Source organism: Alligator sinensis, unplaced genomic scaffold, assembly GCF_000455745.1.
Source record: "Alligator sinensis unplaced genomic scaffold, ASM45574v1 scaffold559_1, whole genome shotgun sequence".
NCBI lineage: Eukaryota > Metazoa > Chordata > Crocodylia > Alligatoridae > Alligator > Alligator sinensis.
Genome location: NW_005842251.1, coordinates 1,634,134 through 1,656,762, shown reverse-complemented (window position 1 = coordinate 1,656,762; position 22,629 = coordinate 1,634,134). Strand labels below are relative to the sequence as shown.

At 40.8% G+C, this 22,629-nt stretch overlaps 1 protein-coding gene across 10 annotated transcripts in view; it reads right to left on the bottom strand.

The window, feature by feature from the left end:
- ADD3 (adducin 3) overlaps nt 1-22,629 on the bottom strand; it is a 171,757-nt gene that overhangs the window by 49,070 nt on the left and 100,058 nt on the right. Inside the window, exon 3 of one of the 10 annotated variants that reach the window (XM_025208772.1) lies at nt 11,116-11,217. The exons of the other annotated variants lie outside the window; for them this stretch is intronic. The gene's annotated coding sequence lies outside the window, so the exon portion shown is untranslated. The remainder of the gene's footprint in view (nt 1-11,115; nt 11,218-22,629) is intronic. 10 annotated transcript variants of the gene reach the window in all.

Here is a 22,629-nt window from a genome sequence, read left to right as displayed (position 1 = left end):
GGGGGTTACTCCAAATGGTCCTAGATATAATGCAAGAACTTGGTAAACCACAAGTCTCCAACAGCATTTACACACATACATGGAGATCCAGTGCACTGGAGCAAGCTCGATTCATTCGGTCTGCTCCGCATGCGAGCGGACATGCCCAGCGCTGCGTCGCATACATTTGCATAAATGGTGCCTTAGCGCTGAGAAAATGGCAGCGGTGCACTAATGAACTCAAACACCTTGCATGTGTTGTAGTTCAAAAAGTTCGCCACCGCCATTTTCTCAGTACTGACACGCATTTTGCCATTTATACAAATGCATGTGCCACAGCACTGGGTGCTTTTAAAAGCACCCGACGCTGGGATACAACCATGTGTACAAATGCCCTAACTGCCTCAGTTTTCTCACCTGTATAATAGGGATACTAATGTTTATTCAGCCTTGTAAAAGCTCTCCAAGGTCTCTGGCACAGAGGTGCTAAAAGATATTATCAAATGTGAACATGTTTCAGAGAATTTGATAATGACCTAATAAATATTTCTTGAAGGTTAACAATGCCCAAATTTCCTCAACTGGTTCTCACAGCTAAAATGATGTTTCTTCCATGTCCTCTGGGTTTCTTGCGTGATTATAAATCATGCAACTTTTCTTTTGAATTTTTAGGAAATCATGCCTGAAAAAGTCTCTCAATAATGACAGGCAGCTACCTCCAAATGCGTAATTTAGAAAAGTTTTTAAAATACTACAGCATAAATGCCTTCAAAAACATTAAAACCAACATTTCACCAAAACCCCTGCTTTTCTTTGTCTGGATTTAAAGGATTCTGCTGCAGTCTTGGCAACATAAACAGTGCAGCCCTGCGACAGTTTCAATTTTTGGTACTCCTGACCTACCTTATTTTCACTGCCCAAACTACACGAAGTATAGAAGCAATCATCAACAGAAAAGGAGAGAGAAAGAGACAGGCCCCAATAAGAAGATCCAGAGTGGGATTCTGAATTTGATCTACCACTGAGGCATTTAGGGACCAATTACTGAAGAAAAGTTAAATTCTTTTTTTTTTTTTTTAATTCTCAATTAAGTTTGTTCATATGAGATTAACAAAAAGTAAATTTGTTTTTTTTTAAGAGGGTTATTTCTAATTTAGACCCCAATTACGTAAGTCTCACTAACATTTTCTAAAGCTAACAAACAATAGCCACAAAGTTCATTCAAATCCAATGGTGATGCAACATCATGTATTGTTATCCGTCTCCATCTCTGGGGAAAGCTACAGTCATGGAACTGTTCCTGTAACACTTATGTATGGTAAAACTAAAATCTAATGAACTATAACAATAACAAGAGCAACAAATGTTTGGTTTTCAATTTTAAAGACTCTACATCAAAACTTTTGAGTTTTACACATATTTCTTCTCTCTCTTACAGTGCCTACTGGGCTCCCAACATCCTTTAGCGAGATCGGGTTTTTTACCCTCACTCAAACTCTCATTCTGTTGCAGAGAGTCGTAATGCAAGCCTACACAGTTAGCATGCCAGCTGTATTTCCTGGAAGGACTGAGCTTACTACAGTAAATCAGAAATCCCACGGATTTACACATGCCCCCTATGAGGCAACATTGGACTGTGAAGAATAGATTGGAAACCTGTAAAAGTCCTTCTCTTTTATTACTGGAACACATTACACTTCTCATAGCAGAGAAATGTTCATGGACGCACGAGCACATCAGAGGGCTTTTTGATTTATGGTGGGCTTGCTTATCCGTAGAAATGTCGTGCCTGAAACAGCTGCTTCCTTGGTTTTAATGAGGGGGGTCAAAAGGTGTGACGGTGGGCAATCCAAATGATAGACATAAAGCAACTGTTAGATTTCACATGTGTACATGAACAACTGATCTTACACACCGCAGTATATAGCCATTTCTTTTTATAGTCCAAAAGCTCTGGAGCTGCTCCTCTTAACAACATAGTATCAATACCGACCCTTAGCAGTCACAAGTGTGACAATACTGACAACAAAAGATTGTCCCGATGCTACTTTTTTAAACACTGCTGCCTACTTGTGTTGCAACGCTCCTGAAGAAGGCATCTGGAAATGCAGCCGGCAGCTTGTTCTAAGAGAGGCTTGTAACTAGACGCCCGAGCAAAGAAAGCCGCAACAGGTCTTTGATCACAAAATTCATCACGGCAGGGATTGTCTCTCTCTGTGTAAGTATAAAATAGGGCCCTAATCCTGATTGGGACCTCTGAGTATTGCGATTTGAAACGCGTTAAATAATCATCATCATCATCATCAGATACAGGGACTTTAAGTTCCAGTTAGTAAAATGGCAGGCTTCAGAACAGATATTAGAACAACGCTTCTGCAAATGTTAAAAAAAACAACTGCTCTGAGAGAGTTGTGCACAGGTAGACTACATGGTAATACTAAGTAATGGCATATTTTAAAGCACTGTTTGTGACACAATTAACCATAAGCTAAGAAACTCTTGCAGTAACGAGCAAAGAAAAGTGGAAGAGGACAGCATCAGAGATGGCCTGAAATTTCTAACTATAGATCAGGATAGGACTTTCAGACAACTGGATCAGTGAAGAGGGGGAACAGGCGATTCCAGCCAACCCTGCATCTCCCCTGACAGGCAGGCCTATTTAGCGATGATAAAACTCCCTTCTAGTGTCTATGAGTACCAACTCCTACACCAGTACTTCCCAAATGTTTCCTCAGTGTGACCCCATTTATGACCGTGACCCCACCTGCTCATGTTGCAACCTCATTTGGGGTCATAACCCAGTTTGAGAGCTGCTGCCTTACACAACAAATGGGGAACCAAAGCAGAGATCTTCACAGGTTCAAGCAGTTCAGCTTCTAAGCAGCTGGGGGCCAAATGCCCTGTAGGCTGCACTGGCAAGCACTGCATACTCACTGACCACACACCACATGGACACCCCACCCCCACCACTGCACTGCAGCATGCCCTCCTCCCAGTGCACCGTGTAGCCCCAGGCTCACCTTCAGTCTCTTGGGATGCATTGTGCTGTCCTGCTCCCAGATCCAGCAAAGGCAGCAAAAGACAGAGGAAGAGGGAGTCCAGAGACTCCAACTGTGGTTGTAGCCAGAGCAATGGGGGAAGCAGCGGCCAGGCAGGAGCCCTGGGGGCTGCAACTTAACTCCTCCAGGACTGCCAGTTGAACAGTCCTAGCTTCAAATACGATCTATTGCTGACTGAGGTGAAGGGTCACATTGTGGCTGGGGTCTGTAACAACACACATGCTCCTGACTTACACACAAGGGGTTAGTAACAAACACTCACCACAAACAGCCGGCAGCCGGCTACCCTCTTTGCCCTTAGCTGGGTTTAAGTGGTCCAGGTCACATTGCATTTGTCCCCTGTATTGTGCAAATTTCTCCCTCAATGTTTATTATAATGTATTTTTCCTATTAGTGTATGTATAAACATGTATGTCAGTATAAGTGCTAATTTAAAAAAAACCCACATACAACTAAAGGCCCAGATAGGATGAATTCATGCTACTACATGTGCTTTATGAACAGAGGGATCAGAACCCTGGGTAGAGGTGATCTCTTTTAATCAGACCAACCAGATATTTGCAAACAAAAATAAAAATCTTTATTAGCAAGCTTTCGGGCGCACACACCCTTCTTTGGGTATAGGAGAATTCAAAGGTTGTAAGATTTCTCTTAGGTGGAAATGAAAATTCATGTGTCACAGGAGAGCTGAAGGTATACGATCTCCTGTTTGAAAAAGTTTTTGTGCAAATTAGGTCCTTTATGAACAGATGAATTTAGCTCTATGGAACTTAGCACTCAGCGTGCCTCAGTGACCCCAAAGACTTTGCCAAGGGGCTGAGGCACTTGCTTTGAAGGATGGCCCAAACGGGAGATGTGATGATGGGTTGCATTACCCTTTCTAATCAATAAGCCGCCTATTGCACTAGACAGCTAGTTGTGCAATTCGCTCCTCTGCCCAAAGTCAAAGAAGACGTGCTTTCTGCAAGGAACTTACTAGGGGTTCTCCAACCAAACACAGGCTCAGAGGTGCAGAAAAGTCTCTGCTCACCTCCACCATTTCCACTCACAGAAGCTCATTCACAACTCCTATCCCCACTCCTATCCCCATTCATTAACCTTCAGCAGGGCTGAATGACAACTGCTTATTTCAAAGCTGGGGATGGTGGCGTTGGGGGGGGGGGGGGGTGGGGGGGGGGGGGGGAAAAGAGTTGGAATTACGACAGCACAAAAGCACATGTACTTGAAAACAATTTCTCCGTGCATTACTATACCTTTCACATTGGCCAATTTAATCTTGAGAGGGTACTATAAACAAAAATATGCCTGCATTTGGGACAGTGCCAAATTCTAGTGCAGAGAGAAGTTTGATGGCTAAGTTATGAACCTACAACAGAAGACAATGGACTGTGGGCATGCTAATACCCTCCCCTCCATAACTGCCCAAAAGGCACTAGTATGATTTATTTTCTAGTTCAAAACATTTGCCTCATTTTGCAAATAAAATTGTGTTATGTTAAAAAGGCAAACACTCAGGCGCATGTACTACACATTACATACTCAGGTGATCATCAGAGAATGCTGCTGCCACAATTCTGGAACAAAAATAAGAGCAAAAAACATTGTGACAAGCAGAAGTAAGAATACTCTGGTATGTAATATGCTGCCCTGGATTCAAGGAGTGGTTATATTGCTTCTCCCAGTATAATCCAGGATAATAGGCAGCAACAGCAGAAATCCCACTCAGCTGTCACAGCTCTTGTGGCCAGCACTGCACATCTTTGGCAAGTGCTCCACAGACCTGTGTGCATCTTCATCTAGTCAGACTCTTATTAAACCCCTGCTGAAAATCCTGTTTCCCCACTCTAGTGACATACCTAAGATCAATCGTGGTATACACCCCATTTCTCCCCCGGCTTGCCTGCACCCCTTAAGATTTCTTCAAATCACTGTAAAAAGCTCAATTAGGTAATAAATACAGAAGAAACATCAGTTTGGTCTGCAAGGCCCCAGGAAAGCCATATGGAGAACTCAAAGTTTTGTTCCAAGTCTACATAACCATACATGACTTCACATCTTGAAACAGCTGTTTGCTGGACTACACAGCTTAACCTAGTCTCTTCTTTCCATTAAGGTGCTTGAACAGCACATGCAAATAATAAAACAACCAGGAGGTTCATAATTTCACATCCCTCTAATCACGGAAAACAAACTCAGTTTTTAAGGAAGTCAACTTGACTCAGTTATTACTTCAGGGATATCTGGGCTATTGAATGGAGAATCTGGGGCAATGAATGGGGAGTGGTGGCACTTGCGGCACACCAGCAAAAAAAGGATGGCCACACCTGAATTATACTATTTGAATCCAAAGCAACTTCCTTTAAGGCCAGTGAAAGGTGATATACCAACCTGACCCATGGCAATTGTCCTCTCTCAATATTAAAGCAATCCAAACAGCCAGCCTGATATGAACACTGCAATACTACCTACAGCACATGGAAGGAAAAAAGCTCTGATGACAGGACAACATTTAAGGCCATATACAAACACACACCATGGTCTAAGAAAGCATACTAGATCTTTTTATGATACTTAGTGTTATCCTATTAATATATGTATTTTTGAACATCTGTAAAATTTCAGTGGTTCTTTTCCTTTCATCCTACAATTAAAGTTGTCTAATAAAATGCCCAAAATACCACAAAATATTTATTGTTATGCAGAACAAGCAATGACAATGCCTACCATAGTTTTCCTTTTTTCCTGCCAAAAGTCCAGAAACCCCTTTTCTAACAGACTCCAGAAGTGCCCTGGAAGACTGTGTATAGCCAAACAAAATGAAGAATAACCAAGGATTTTCATTCATGGCAAGTATAACAGAATATGATTTTTAAAATGCATTTTCTATTCCAAGAACTGATCCGAGAAGAGAATCTGTTCTAAGGAGTAGCCAACGACTGCTCAGAAGGCGATTTGGAGGTTATCTGTAATATTTAGATTATTTTTTACCTGCATCATTCTGGCTTGGCAACTGATTGTGTTTGCACGTTTGGGGTAGGGAAGAAAAGGGTTTCCAGTTGCTGCCCTTAATTACTGGATGGTACGCTGAGTGTAAATACAAATGGACATAACTTGGAATAAATATCCCCATGTCCCGTCTTTTATTCCCCCTTGGAATTCTGGTGCACAGATCAGCATTCTGACTTCTACCCATCTCATCAGTTTTATGCCGCTTTTTGGTGAGAAGTTCCCCAAAACTGTTCAGGGCCCACACCCAAAAGAAGCCACATAGAGATCATGAGAAATTGGTCAAGTTACACTGTACTTGCATTGACATTTTCCTATGTTTTTTTTTTAATTTAACTGTAAAAGCCAGAAGTTATAATTACAAAACCATCCTGTGCATCACACAAAACCTTAACTTAATTATGTCTGCACTTTCTGAAGCAAGTTGCATGGAACTTACAATTAAGATTTGATTGTATTTGTGCAATATTCAATTTTGCATTACATTTAAGATCCATACACTTAGACAGATCTTTTAACCATCCTCAAAAGTCTGGCAAGCCAGAGAGATCCATCTATCCACCATTCTATTTCTGTTATACTGAAAAGGCAATGCATATAAATGTACAACATTCATACACAAAGTGTCTACAAATGGAACTCATGTTAGCCTATTTTCATGCCACATGAGCAGATTAAGCATATTACAGAAGTTATATTCTTGAAGTCCAATTTCTTTCCTTTTCCATTGCTCATCAATACAGATAGAAGTGATATTCTAGCAACAAATTAAGGTTTTCATGCAGGTAGAATTTGCACTGGAAAAGAGAAAGGTTGCTGTGGGAAAGGGATATAGCTTGGATGGTCTATGAAAATGTCACGTTCTTTGCAAATTGTCAAAACCTTTGCCAGGAGACAACTAACCGGTAATAATGGAGCATGTGTTGAGGTGAGATTCCTGAAGAAATGTGAACCGAAAGGTATACAGGTGCTGGCAAACACCATACCCATACGAACAAGCTTATTGGGCTAAGGTTTTATTGAATCATCGTAACGCCTATAGAAGTTAGGAAAGAACAGGTTTAAAGAATAGTCAGATGTGAAGGGCGAGACCCCGCACCCCACCCAAAAGCAGCCTAGAACACATCATGGGCTACTGGGTAGCTCTGCTTCCCCAACTGTCCCACATCATGTCAGCTAATACCTATGTTTAGCTAGCAGCACTCATCAGTGAACAGGTGGGAAGTAGCAGAAAATCTCACCCCTCTCAAGTATTTTTAAGGTGTAGAAGAAATACTCTTCCATTTGTGTAGCTGACATACAACATTTTTGGTAAACCTTTCATACAGCACAGTAGCAGATCTGCAAATATGTTGACAGCCCTAAGTTATCCGTCTACAGATCTCAAAGAACTTCTTTTGTGTACATCAGAGGTCTAAGATATACCATGGGAAACAGCCTCAAAACACCCCAAAAATTCAAAATGAAATGTTTCCCCTTTCAGTTATGTTTAATCCATTTAAAAACTAGAACCGGTTTAAAGTTGTTCCTCGTTTCTTTGACCTTGATTACAAAATTGGATAAACTCCAAAACATTTTTTCACTGAAGGATTTCTTTCTTGTCATCTGATGATCAGATGTAAAGAACAAAACAACAACATTTTACTTCCAGTCTCAAAGGCAAGCTTACAGCATAGCCCTCTAAGGGTCCAGCTACACATGCAAATTAAATCTGAACAGAAACCAGCTACAGAGTTGTTACACATTTTCAAGCACTAGCTTTATAGTTGGCTGGCTCTTTTTACACCTGGATAATCATTTTTATTGTGTGATAACTACTTTGCACACGTGACTGGTCTAAATTTATTTTGTGATTAACCAGCTAATTGTGTAATAACTACTTTGCACTTGTAGCTAGTCTTACTTTGCATGTGTGGCCAGTCTACGTTTATTGCATGGTTAACCAGTTAATCGCGTAATATATATATAATGTGTAGCAGGGGCCTAAAAGACACAAATGTTCCCTTCCAGTAACTCAGCCAGTGTCCATACATACACCCACTGTAGGTGTGCATATGCTTTAAGCACTTGTACTCAAGTTTTTAACCACTAGGGCCATGCGCCCTGTCTCTCCCTGTGCCAAGGGCATTAAGGGCAGCATGCCCTTTCCATTTCTCAGCTTACTTTCCAACTCAGAATCCCTAAGAATCAAGGATGCTGAGGAAGATGAGAAGGGTGGGACGTGGAATGGGCATACAAACACCACATCTCAGAGAAGTTCAGTTACTGGAAGCAATTTCCCTCGTCGTTTTACCAAATGCAGCATCAGCCTCGGAGACTTCTGCAACGGACAGCTGTTCGATAAAGGTAGAGAGAGTCAGATATGGAGATGTTACTCAAGGAAGCCAACAAATTCCCTGTGTTCTGGTATTTGTACTTCATTATACCAATGTCAAATGCACTGAGTGGCTTGCCCCTCCAACAGCCTGCTATTTCCACCACTGGACTGTCTGCAGAGATGGCTGTGGCTTTGGAACTCTTGGCAGAGGGATTTTTATGACAGGCTTAGTCCTTATGATGTGAAAAAGGCAAGGCTCTCTTTATTCACATCAGCTCTCAAAGAATTAGGTTTTGGAAGAAGTACCACTAGGCTGGTCTCTTCAAATGGCAGCCAGATGCCCCCAAGTGTGGTCAGGGTTAAAGCCATGATGCTTTCTCTCTCTCAGATAGTTCAGAGAGGCATCATTTCTGTAAGCAACCAACTTTACCAGATGCTATGTATGGACTGTTCCATAAAAATGGAAACACTATTTCTAACATCTGATGAAATGGGCTATTGTCTACAAAAACTCTGAACCAGTTAATTTCTACAGTGCTGCTCTGCCCTATCTTCTGCCTAACTTCAGACTAAAACAGCTAAGCATCCCAGATAGTCCAGTACGGCTGGTAGGGAAATCTCATATATCTCATATCCTTGAGCTTAATGGCAATAAAAGGCCTGCAGTGGTTGGCCCTGGGAAGCGAAGAGCTGAGTATATCTCGCCCACACTAGGCCCTCTGAAGTCCACTGAAGCATGCCATATCTAAAAATTCAGCAAGTTAGGCTGTTCTAGGCTTGTTGTTATAGGATGCTCAGGCCTGCCAGAGACTGAGGACTCCACAGCGGGTACTGGGAACAAGCCTAGAACAGCCACAAATGCAAACTTTGTAGTCCGGAGCATGCCTGCAGACTCAGATGAGTATCGTGCATGTTTGGTCTCAATTTTACAAAGAGGATTGGAAGAAGAGAAGTAGAAAAAGTAGTCTCATCAAGCGGACTCCAAAAAGCTCTGAGGCTGCACTGAGAAGGATAATGGAGGCCCAAGAAAAGCAGAAGAAATACAGACATCTCAAAGGGGGAAAAGCCAAAAAATTAAAACAGGGGCAAAAGTCTTCAAAAAAGAGCTGTAGGCCAAATTCAGCCTGAGCAGACTGGGAAGAGCACTGTTTCAAGCCTAGGCAGTAGAGAGGAACTGAGGAGCAAGGGGTATACTGACCCCCCTGCACTAAGCACACAGGGTGAAGAGCGGCAGGGTGCATATGCACTGGTGACATTAGGGCAAAAAAGCAGCTAGGCTTGGGTGCTTGAGGCATTTGCACATCTCAGTAGGAAGGCATACCGATAAGTAGTCAAAGAACGAATTACTTTTTTGCTGAATGTTTTAGAAGGAGGAAATGTCTCTCCCACCAAGAAAACTGGTTTGTAATTAGCCCAAGTGCTATCCATTAAATATTAATGTATGAACCTGCACGCCCCACACAGTTCTTACCGAGTAAAGGAGTTTAATAGCTGATGCCTGCACTCCATGGCAGAATGGCAAACATCCACCATGTGATCTGATCCACACTCATTTGAGGAGAGCTAAACACATGCTCTCTCTAAAAAAAGAAAATAACTCCATTTCCCAATTCTTTCCAAGGGGTCAAAAGTTTTTCTTGAATTCTCAAATCTCTAATATTCCTTCAGGATAAAAACCCATTGTTCAAGAGGAGGCTATGGCCTGTATAGTGATTAAAAGCTAAAGACAGCCTGATCCTGAGGGCAGAGAAGTACTCCAACCTCCCCAAAAATGCCCACGGGAGTTGACCCTCCTGACCCCAAGAGCTGCGTTGGACAAAAGTAGGAAGGGCACAAGTGGGAGGGCAACAGGCAATTTCTAGACATATGCCTCCTACTGAACTACAGATTCTTTTCTCCACTGACCTCATTCACATTTTGGCTTGTAGCTTGCTAAACACTCGTTTCTGAAGGTAATGAGTTCAAAGGATTGCACCCAAGAGATGTCTTATGCAACAAATTGCAAATTAATCCTCTATTTGTGATAATTGCAATTCATCTGCCCTACTCCTCAAGTAAGTTTTGTCCCTTTTTCATCTGAAGAAAAGAAATGCTAAAAACCACAGCATGTTACATGCATATCAACACAACAGGACACCTAGGTACTGTGAAGGCCTCTGCAGAAGCGCTTCCACCACCTTGGCTTCTGTTTGTTAACATCATGTGTTATGACGTTTCCATGGAAACCTGCTGCAAACATACAAATGTTCTTGTTGCATTGATTTTGAACAGAAATTCCTTTGTGAAAATTCATGAGGGCCACAGCCATTGCCAACCACCTAATGAAATTATAATGGCCTTCACTATATCCAACGCAGCAGAGACATGACACTCACTCTCTCAGGGTGCAGCTGCTGTCACAGATTCCTCACATGCTCTTACTGAACTGAAGAGAGATGGACATGGTCATTTTTAAATCCTTTTTCCTGTAAGCAAGAGCTCGACTGAACAGTGAAATCAATGGCAAAATTATCAGTACTGATGTCTAAAAGCCAATCCTAGGACACTGAAGGCAATGACTTCTACCAGCTTTAACAGGCTTTGGGTTAACATCTGTATAGAGTAACTCCATATCAGAGTGTAGACAGGGACCCAGGTTGCATGCAACACTGCTACACTAATACATATTTGCAAAGAAAAAAACCCCTAGAACTAACAAAACAAAGTTTGTTTTCATCACACAAATGCATAAGAGAGAAAAACTAGTCTCCTTACCTTAATTTTTCTCTCTCATAATGGAGGGCATCCACTGGTCTGCACATTACTCACGGATTAGATCTGTTCGCTCCACCCAAAGGGAGGCAGAAAAATTCTACCCTGGAAGGAGACGTGGTATGATATTTCAGGAGGACTGATTTCTTTTCTTTTCGATTGTTAAGGGCATTATGTACCAGTGTGAAAATTTATATTATAAATGGGAAGCTCACTCACTGTTGCAATGGAACAACAGTGTCATTCCATAATCTCTTCTGACTCTCTTTAAAGAGCATCTCTTCTCTGAAGAAAGGCTTTTATGTAAAGATGGCACTTATTCAAGAGTTCAACCTCTTATGTGTACAGCAGAGCCCTCTCTCTAATGTAGTGACTAAAGTATTTTCCTGATATTTGAACTCCTGTGACACTTCACAGGAAACAAACTCTTGGGCAGCAAGTTGGATTCCCTTCTTTCTGGCTCGTCTGAATCAATTTACTAACGTTTTGCTCATTTTTACTTATAAGGTCACTGAAAAACAATGCAACTGCAGCGGTTAAGCTGAAGATACATGCAACCTTTCACAGTGCTAGTGGTGATGCCTAAAAGATGGGAAAAATTCTGCTCGACTTTCTGATTTTGAAAGGCTGGAAATTAGAAGAGACCTTTAAAAAAAAAAATCTGAAAATGAGCACCTTTAAATACAGAACACATGGATACACGCACAAGAAATTAAACTTCCAGGTACCAATTTTTACAGTCATCCTTCACAACGCCTTGTCATTACAAAGCAAGAAGAAAAAAAGGCTTTTGTGTTGCGTTTTCAGAATGAAGCAATTTAGTTTTCAACTATGAGAAATAACTTCTCTTTGCCAATACTCTTTAATTATTAAGGTTATTTTTGTCTATTTTACAACAGGAAGCTATGAGAGGAACCTGTTGAAGGTCCACACACATTTCTGCTTAGTATTTAAAAAACAATGGTTAAAGCCGTGACGAACTGTAGCTACTGATTATTGAACTACTTCGGAAGGCAGGCCAATGCTCTCTTTTAGGATAGGACTCACAACAAAGTCAATATTGGCTTAGTTATGACACTTGTTGTTCTAATACTTTAATAGCCCATTGTTCACTCATGATTGCCTCAACAAGATAAAACACTGAAAAACAGCATTTCCTGACAGGAAGTGAATTCCCACTGTGCATTACAGGCCATCAGCCAAGATCTCTGTTCACAGAAGGAGTGGCAATCTTCTTCTGTGATTGCAGAATGACAGAGAAATAATGGCTTTAGCTTATTAGTAAGTATGTGGCTTGTGCATTCTGCAGATCAAGCTGTCATTGCATTGTATTTTGTGAGATTTATCATTGAACAGTTTGAAAAAAAATGTACCTCAATCTATGTGAATGCCCAATTATAATTATTCCTGGGACAGTCTGTACTGTACGTGAAATCCTACATTGAAAGATTAGGTTCAGACTCAGAACTTTTAAGATTCAGAGAAAATAATTTGCCTAAAATTGTTAAAATCCAGTTATATGGTAACCTTTCTAAAGTGTAAACATATAAGACAATATCAAACTCCCTCTCAAGTTACTCAAATTCAATAACTTTTTTGGTTAATTTTATTTTTTGATCACACATTTCTAAAGTAGCAAAAGTGTTAAAATAGGTTACAGGTTTCCCTCGCTTTATGCAGTACATGCGTTCCTGGAAAACGGCACATAACTCAAATTCGCATAAAAGGGACCCACTTTACAATGGAACAAATAGGGCTACATTCCAAGACCTCGACTGTCCTGACCCCCAGGCCCATTTCTACCACTTTTACAAGACAATTTGGGTATTCACCAACAGCAGACAGTGCACACAAGCACAGGGCACTATCATTAACGGGGATAGCAAGTACAGAAACACGGGTTGCAGACAACAAGCGAGGAGCGCAGATCCACACAGGAGACTATATTTTGGTGCGCGTCACTCGCGCAATGCACCGCACAAATCAGCTGACTGTGGGCTTCCACCACACTGATTGCGTAAGAGTGAATTTACATAAGAGCGAATTCGCACATACAGAACCTGCATCAACTGAGGGAAACCTGTATACGAAACATATGCTACAGATCATAGATACATGGCTCAGTCGTACGACTGGAAGACCTGGCATAGACAGGTAGACAGGCAAATTAATCCAACAGTGTATGGTAAGTGCAAAAGTCACTTGTTACAAGTTTTCACTATATCTACTCTTCCAATTAACAAGCGCACTAAAGATAATTAACATTCTGCTAGTAAGACTTCTTACTGTCTGCAATAATACAGTAATAATGAAAATGTGCTCTGTCTCCATCAAATCTACCAGAAACATTTTAAGAGTCTGTTCTCCCATTGATATGCACACATGACTCCCATTATCCTTAATGAGAACAAGGCGAGTGCATTCAATGGGAGAACAGTCTCCTGAGATTGCATAATTGAACTGAGGCATAATTGAGATGTGGCATGAAAAGCTACAGAGCACGACTTTTCTGCAAGGTAACAGAGGAACAAATTCTTTTCCAGAATTTTCCCTGCCAAAGCTCTCCATCTGTGCTGCAGTTTAAAATCTCCTACCTTTGTGTAGTGAAAGTCTTTTTTATTGTGGTGAAATTATAGATAATCCAACCAAATACTGAACTACTTTGTCTTCATGGAGATTTACTTTTGGATATGGAAACACAACTGCAACCATACATTAAAAAAACACAACCCCAAAAAACCAAGTATTTAGTCTATATTGATTCCATAATTGACTCCATAATTCCTGCTCCTGTAACACCATGTAAATTTGTTGAAGGAATAGTAAATTCAAATTCACCACTCGGGCTGCTTCCTTAGCACCAATCAGAAAACTCTCGTTCTAGTCAATTTCTGTCACTTTCAGTGCCCAATGAAGCGAGGAAATGGATTAGAGCGCTAGAATGTGGAAACAATGCAAAACAACAATGACAAAGCTGAGTACAGAATGAATGCTGCTAAAAAAAAAAAAAAAAAAAAAAAAAGAAAATCAAAACAAAACAACACATTATTAAAGAAATATTTATTTCTACATGTTGAAATAAAAGCTGTTTCTAGGAATTTTTAAAAATATAATTCTGCATAAAGAACACTTTAAAATGTCAAATGCAGTTTTACAAGAAACTGCAGCACAATAAAATCTGCTTAAGAGCAGTTGTATGTTTTGGGCATCAGCAAACTCTAAGAGTAAGGAAATAAAATGTGTAACATGCCTTGCATCACTCCAGACTATTATAGATGTACCAATAAAACTTAAATGCACACAACACACTATTATTTTACATCTGAACAAACATTGCTTCTATACACAGAGTAATAAACATTCATTACAACACATGCTTTCCTATAAAATTTTACCCATTTTGATTTAATAATCTAAGATACCAAGCTAAAGCGAAACTCATGTGACCCACGTTGTGTTCTATTTCAGAGCTACAGGTTATGCAATTTTGATTTAATCCAGGATACAGTCTGCCCATACACAGTTTAAAACACATCCTCTGTGTTTGATTTAGTGCAGTTGAAATAAATATCTTATAGTGAGTTCCTGAAGCTGCCTACATCACATCAGGCTCAGAAAAGGATCCAGTTGTGATGTAGCCACGTTCATCTAAGCCACTGACATGTACTGCAAACCAGAAGCCTAATCCAGCTCCTACTGAAATTCAAGTTCCCACTGATTTACATGTGATCAGGAAAAGACTCCATGTTCCTAAGAGAAACACAGTTCACCAAGACAACTGAGGAAAAGTGAGCAGAAGAAGAAAACTTGGATTAACTGAGTAAGGTGGAAAAACATCAGACAACAACAACAACAAATCTCAACTCACCATTCACATCACATCACTGAAGTTTGGGAACAAAAAAAGTTTGAAGCAGAAAGGAATCAAAATATGCTTCAAGAAGAACTTTCTGCTGCATCCCTTCTCAACAGCTCTGTCAAATACATGCAGCAGCAGCAGCACAAAGCATCTTTATGGTAGGAATAAAAGGCTCTTTAAATGCTCCTTTTATTTTTTATTGAATGAACCCACTCTTACACAAAGTTCATGCCACGATGTCTCGAGCTTCAGCACCGCCAGACCACGGATGTGTCAGTGAACTGAATCATGCAAGTTACATACAGAGCAAATCTCAAGGATGTATTAACTGCATTTGGCATTTATTTATTGGATCCAACCTATTAAAAAAAGGTCGATTAAGAAAATGTCTAATATACAAGCACTTCACAATACTTTGTGGTCAGTGAAGGGTTTTTAAATGTTCTTAAGTTTGAAGTCTTGAAAATCAAGCATTTCACCACAACTACCTGAACAGTTCTCTGCACAGTTTCAGTTACTTTCCTGCATAGAGAAACTGTGGCTGTTAATTAAGAAGGAAAGCCACAAACTCCTCCCAGATACAGGATTAATCCTGCATGTGGTTTACTGTTGCTATAGAACTAAAAACATATACAAACTGCTTCTCTCTCTATGGAAGTATATTGCACCAGACATCATATTGCTCAAAAAGCTGTAGTTTAAAACAGATAACATGTGATGTGGCCACTCTGAAGAAAACTTGACCTAGAAATGACCTTTGTGATTTTTCAAGCTATCCAGTTTATGCAACAGAGCAAGGGTGGAGCACTTTCTGAAAAAAGAACCCACAACTCCCAAGTTGCAGAGAATGCAAATTCATATATGTGTAGCAAGTACCACCAGCAAGCATTTATGTGAGCTACAGGACCATATCGCTGCAGCTTCTCCAGGACAAGAAATTCTCCATGCGATAAATTGGACTTACTGAATCCATTCTAGCAACATTTATGGGCTGTGCATTTTCCTGCATTTAAAACTTTTGCAATAAAATGGACTTACTAAATCCGGTCCATCACCTCTTAGGGGCAGTACATTTTCCCGCATTTAAACTTTTAAGTCAGGCATGCTGGAAAAGAACAGGCATGAAAGTTTCTTAGAAACTGTTTAGATCCTAAGTTCAGTTTTAGCAGGTTTCATACACTCATTGTACAGGAAATCACATATGATGCGTTTCACCTCTTTCGTATCATTCTGTAGTGCTTTATGAGCACAGACATGTTATTAGCAAGTACAACAGACCTATTTGCCAGTAGGATAGCAAACAACATTTTCATTTATCAGAGTCACTGAACTACAAAAAACCCCTCAGCTAAACTAACTAAAATTTCCAGCCTGGCTGACAAAGGTCATAAAACCAGAAAACATAAAACAAGGCAAAGCTTTCTGGTATAGCCTGCCGGCACCCCCCTCCGACCCCTCCAACACATACCGTTCCAAAACAAATCACTTTTGTTTTAAGCAGAGATCTGCCCTTTATTTCCCAAACACCACCCACTCTTTCAAATAAACAAGTGATCTGATGTTGTGTAGGAATTTTAATTGTTTCCATAACTCTTACTACCTGCCAAAAAAGTCCTTAATATGACATATTTAGGACGGGGTACACCAACGATACGCTCATTTAAAATCAGTGTACAGATACAGAAATCATGTCTTATATAAGGGCTTTAACCTGTGTGTAGATAATTCACTTTTTTGCAGTGACAAAAAACACAAGTTTAAAAAAGACAAACAATTGTTCTCTTAGTTCATCAGTCCCATCAACTCTTGTGATAGTGCATTTTCCTCACCCCTATTTGCTAATACTACTCTGAGCATTCTTAATCTTACTGCAGCTCTACAACACCTTAAAAACAGTGTGGTCCAAGTTCTGCCACATGTCCTCACATTAAGCAATGCCTCGCATAACAACATTACTAGCTTCATTTTGATCCCAGCTGTCCAGCTTCTGGATGTCTTGGGGCCACACACCACAGGAACCACAGACCCAGGAGTCGTGTGCTGCATATGCCCCTTCTACAGCTTCCCCCTGCTCCTTCTGCAGCATGGGCAGGCTGGTACCTCCCCTCTGCCCTCTTACAGCCATGTGGGCAGCTCCCCATCTCTCACACAGCACAAGTAGCCTGGCTTCTCTCTGCTACATGCAGTACCCACCTGCACTGCAGAAAGCCCAGCTCCCTTCTCTGCTGCATGTGCAGCTCAGGCACTCCAGCCCCTTCGAAGCCACTGGGACAGGAACAACCAAGAGGGCAGGAAGTGGTGGAGAAGAGTGGCAGCTGAGCAGGAACTCTCAGGCTACATGCCAGCCCTTCAGGGGTCACAAGCAGCATGCCAGTTCAACTGCCCCGATTTAGATCGCCAGTGGGTATACTTTGTACTAAGGTGCTACTCAAGGCCACTGTGGAGGGTGGGAACTGATTTTGAATCCCTGGACCAGATCTTATTACCCCTATTAATGAACTTGGGTATCTAAGTGCCATCCTATTTCTCCATGGTTAAGTGCCGGAAATCTGTAAACTCAAAAGGCAAAATGTTGGTCCTCCTCCCCCTTGGTACATTTTTGTGACTTAGTCTTAAGGCTTAGATGATTCTGTGCTCCAAAACTAGACGAGCTAATGGTTTTCAAGGAACTTGAGGATGAACCTAGACTGTACTTCGCCTCTAAACAAGTGGCCTATGAGCTGGTCCCATATATTTATAAAACTTAATATTATTCAGATATTTATTAAAAATGTTCTCTAATATAGCCATTAAAATAAAAATAAAACTCCTAATAGAAGCCCTAACGACTTGTGATAGAAAAAAAAAGAAAAGGCTTTGCTAGTAAAACTTATTTTACTCAGAGAACAGGTAGATGATACCCTGGGAAACCTTTACTAAATGCAGAGTAGGCCTAAAAAACCCTCTACAGCATGGTATCTTTTATTAGACCAACTAAATAGTTGGAAAACAATATTGAACCAAGCTTTCGGGTTCAAAAACCCTTTGTCGGGCTAAGGAAGTTTCAGCAGTTGGTGTGTGCTCTTCCTGGATGGAATGAAAAGTAAAGAAGCCAGAGGCTGTGCTGGTATGCATACAAGACAGGCAGTCAGTGAAAATGTAGATTGAGGAGTCAATCACCCACTGAGGAGTCAATCACCCATTGAGGAGTCAATCACCCATTGAGGAGTCAATCTACATTTTCACTGACTGCCTGTCTTGTATGCATACCAGCACAGCCTCTGGCTTCTTTACTTTTCATTCCATCCAGGAAGAGCACACACCAACTGCTGAAACTCCCGTAGCCCGACGAAGGGTTTTTGAACCCGAAAGCTTGCTTAAATATTGTTCTCCAACTATTTAGTTGGTCTAATAAAAGATATCAGATTCACCCAAAGAACCTTGTCTGCCTATGTTCTTAGACCAACACGGCTACAACCTACACCCCTCTACAGCATGATGAATTCAAATGGTTTTATAAACAATGGGAAAAGTGTCTTCAGGTTTTAGAGGATGGAAACTAGCAAAATATTATCTTTATCAGTACACCACAGATTTTTTTCCACTGATATTAATACTAAATCAGCAAGTCACAGACCCTCTCACCTTTAATGTTTGGAAGCTGCTCTTGAATGGGCATTTTGATTTGTGATGTGTTGAAGGAGGGCTGACAAACCTTTGCTCTGGCATGCAATGTTGCTGATAACATGTGGCTTTCCAATCCCATGATGGAAGTAAAAACCTCCTGACTGCTCCCTTAGGGCCAAAACATGACGGACTATTTATTATACTACCATATATAGCACACAACCCATTAGTGTTATTGCTTTAGAGATGCAGGTATAGGGGCAAGATTTTAGAAACTGACTTCTGATTTTGGAGACCTGTTGAAGTAGCCTCATTTTCACAATCTGAAAGTCAAGATCCCTTTGCAGGTTATTGGGTTGAACACCTAAAAGTCACTAGTGAAAATCTTGGGCAGAACGTCTGTATTGAATTTACATTTAATGCCACAGATTTTCAGAACTCGGGAGAGAAAGTTTTATGCTGGTGTATGTGAATCCAAATGAATGTACACATTTTAATCATCTTAGATTGGCTACTGTTGAAAATGTCTGTTTTCCTCAAAATCCAAAAAAACCCTTGCCTTTCACAGCTGCAAAGGAAATGACAAGAGAAGAAAAACAGTCAGTATATATCAGCAATTAATTCCATCCACAACTTCCCAGCTGTTTGCGTATGGAAGAATCGGCCTGTTTCCTTTAGGGGCTTTTGCCATTGAAAACTGATACTGCACTTTCAGAGACACAAGCTGTTTGTAACATGTTAGGAATGTGCGCTGGATCACAGAGTCAAAGAAGAAGAAATGAAATCCAGATCTGATTCTTTGTAGCTTGCCAGCATATTGCGTATCTACACTAAGAGGATAAACTTACCTCTTTTCTCCTCTCACTCCCCCAGATAAGCATAGAAAAAACTGCCAGCGAAGTTAAATTAAGGGTCTAGAACAGACACTATTACGATTGGCAAAGACAACGTGCAAAACTCTCAAAAATCCACATGTCTGTGGCATGTGAAATATGCCAAAATATTAGTATTTTATTGCTGCTTGCCAAACAGGTAGATTCCAGGACGCTGCCTTAAAGTGGTTGAGTTTACTTTCACCACGGAAGTACGAGAGAGCAGATTCTCTCGGTTGAGCATACAAGAAGTTGGGCCAACTTCTTGTCTCATTAATTCTTGAGATGCAATAGCTATAGACAAGGGCAGAATTTCCTTCAGTATATTTAAGGTTATTATACAGAAATGTGTTCTTGTGGATTTCAGGGTAGGCACAACCTTAGTAGAGCATGGATCCCTTACTGTGTGCATTGCCACGAGATGCTACTGCACATTTATTTAGTATTTGTATTAGCAACTACTAAAATGTGCAGTAAACAGAGTAACTGCGCAGTAGTGTCGGTGAACACCTTTTAGGTGACGCTACTGCGCAGTAGCCTAATACAGCACGGTAGTGTATTAGCACTGCACGCTGTGACACGCTACTGCGCAGTCAGCGTCTTGAGTAAACATACACAGTGGGGCAAAACCTGATTCTCCAGAGATGCAATGACTATATTAAATCACATATGTTCGCTCTTATCATTCAACTCAAAATCACATGACTAAAAGAGAGATTCTTTGGCCTTTACTAATTAAAAAAAAAAAAAAATACCTCACAGGCTAACCACCCTGTGGGCTAGCCACTAGAGCAGTGGTTTCCAACCTTTTTTCTACCAGGGCTCATTCGTAAAAAAAAAAAAAAACAAAAACAAACAAACAAACAAAAAATCAATGGCTAGTCCCGACCCAGCACCCCTCACTCCCGATCTGCTGCTCCCCAACCCCACAGTGTGTGGGGCAGGGGGTGGGGAGGCATGGGGGGCCCCAAGCAGCCCCTTGCAGGCTGGAACTCTGCCAGTCTGCAAGGAAAAAGCCATGGTTTCCTACGTATTTCTCCTTTAAAGGAGAATCCATTTTTAAAGTTTGTTGATCCAGTTTTAAAGTTTATTTGTGACCCTTTCATGTATTTTTGCAACCCATTTTTGGGTGGCAACCCACACGTTCAGAAATGCTGCATGAGAGGGCAACTTTATATGAGCACATACTAATTCCTACCATGTTACATTAGTACTCATAAAAAGCCATACAACAAGCTGTTGCCAGTAAAAAAAACAAACCAGATTTCCTTAAGCTGTACATGGGCCTGCCCTCGATGACCATTTGGAAGCTGCAGCTAGTGCAGAATAAACTCACATGATTTGTGATGGGTATGGGTCACCGGAGCAGCAACTCTAGTTCTCCAGAGTCTGCACTGGCTTACAACAGCTTTCTGGGTACAATTCAAGGTGCTGGTCTTGACCTTCAAGGCCCTAAACAGTATGGGCCCTATATATCTAAGGGGCCATTTCTCCTTTATGCCCCACTGCAATCCTCACGGTCAGCCCAGAGCAAATGGCCTGTTAATACAATCAGTGCATCGAGCTTCCTTGGTGAACACACATGGGAGATCATTCTCAGCAGTCATTCCTCAGCTTTGGAACTCCTGCCCCATCTTGAGGCCTGCCAGAACCCAAATCTGGACATCTTCCGGAAGCGCTGTGACTTTCTATTTGGGCAGGTGTTTGGCAAGCGAGGCTAAGCTGAGATATTTGTTTAGGAAGTTGTGGATTTATATTTTATTTTGAAATTCCACTAGCTTTTCTGTGTTCTGGCTCTTATGGCAAGCCACCCACAGTCTTTCTTTGGAAGGGTGGCAAATAAATAATTTTGTTTGACAATTTCAAAGTGCAACTCTTAGCAGTAGGAAATAAATTGCCGAAATCCTCATAAGTTGAAAAACAAGTGTCCTTCTGTAAGGTATTATCTCATAGGCTGACTGGAATCATAGCTAGTCAACTAAGTTAGCTAAACTAAACCTTCATGCTCCAGTGAGTCCTGAGAATCTTAATATATGTTACAAGTGGCTGCCACCGACGTCATGACTCACCTTGAGGAAAGTTTATTACCATCACTTATACTTGGCTGAACTAATTGCAAAGATGAACACTGTTAGAAATGTTATGGAATAGAGTACTATGTCTGTAACATAATGAAACAAACATGAAATAACCCTATTTACTCTTTTAGGTAATATAATGTATTCCATAAAATATCACTTATTCATGGATTCTTTACATACATACTGTAATATATATAAACCACATATATACGCATACACATAGGAAACTTCAAAACCACATGAACTTCCAAGGATTTAGTTTCCCAGAGGATTTATATATCAGTGCCCATGACTGATTGAAAATGGGTATTAATTGTTTAAATCATCTTCCTTCTTTATCCCATTTAAGTAGGGTGACCATAGATCCCATTTTAACTGGGACAGTCCTGATTTCAGAGGCTGGTCCTGGTCGGCTATTGGGAATTATAATGGGCACCTTGGAAATGCAGGGGTGCGGGGCGCAGTCTGAACAGGAGTCAAAGCAGCATGGAGCGCCTTGCAGATGGCATACAGCCCTGCCTCACCGACTTGTGAGAGCGTGGGGGAGATGCGGGGGCAATGTCCCAGATGATGTCCTGATTTCCATATGGTCAGCCTGCTTTTAAACCAAGGAGTCAAAAAAATACCGAGATGAATGAAACCAATGCAGATTTTATCAATTGGCCTGAATAACTTTATTTAGAAAATTACTTATAAATAGCCCCATAGTCAAAGGGAGGCACAGTCAACAACTACGACGATGCTCTTTTCTACCTCTATGTTTTCATTTACTCAACCCATTTAGACAAACTCCTTTGGGGATGAATTCTATGTTCAGTGTCTGCCTCAGGGAGTTTTTGGAAAGGTCCAAAAAAATCATGGCCATTTCCAAGTTATGTAATATTTAGAATATTAGATTAAAAACATATTTTAAAAAACCATGTTCCTCTGTAAATGAGGAATCAGGAAGATGGCACACACCTAACTCTCCAGAAGTAGTAAAAATTGCACTGACTGGTTGAACAAGCCAAAAAAAAAAAAAATGTAAGAAATTGGGTTACAAGTTCTCTGCAGGGGAACTTTGTAATTCAAACAAACATTACTATATCGATCAGGAATG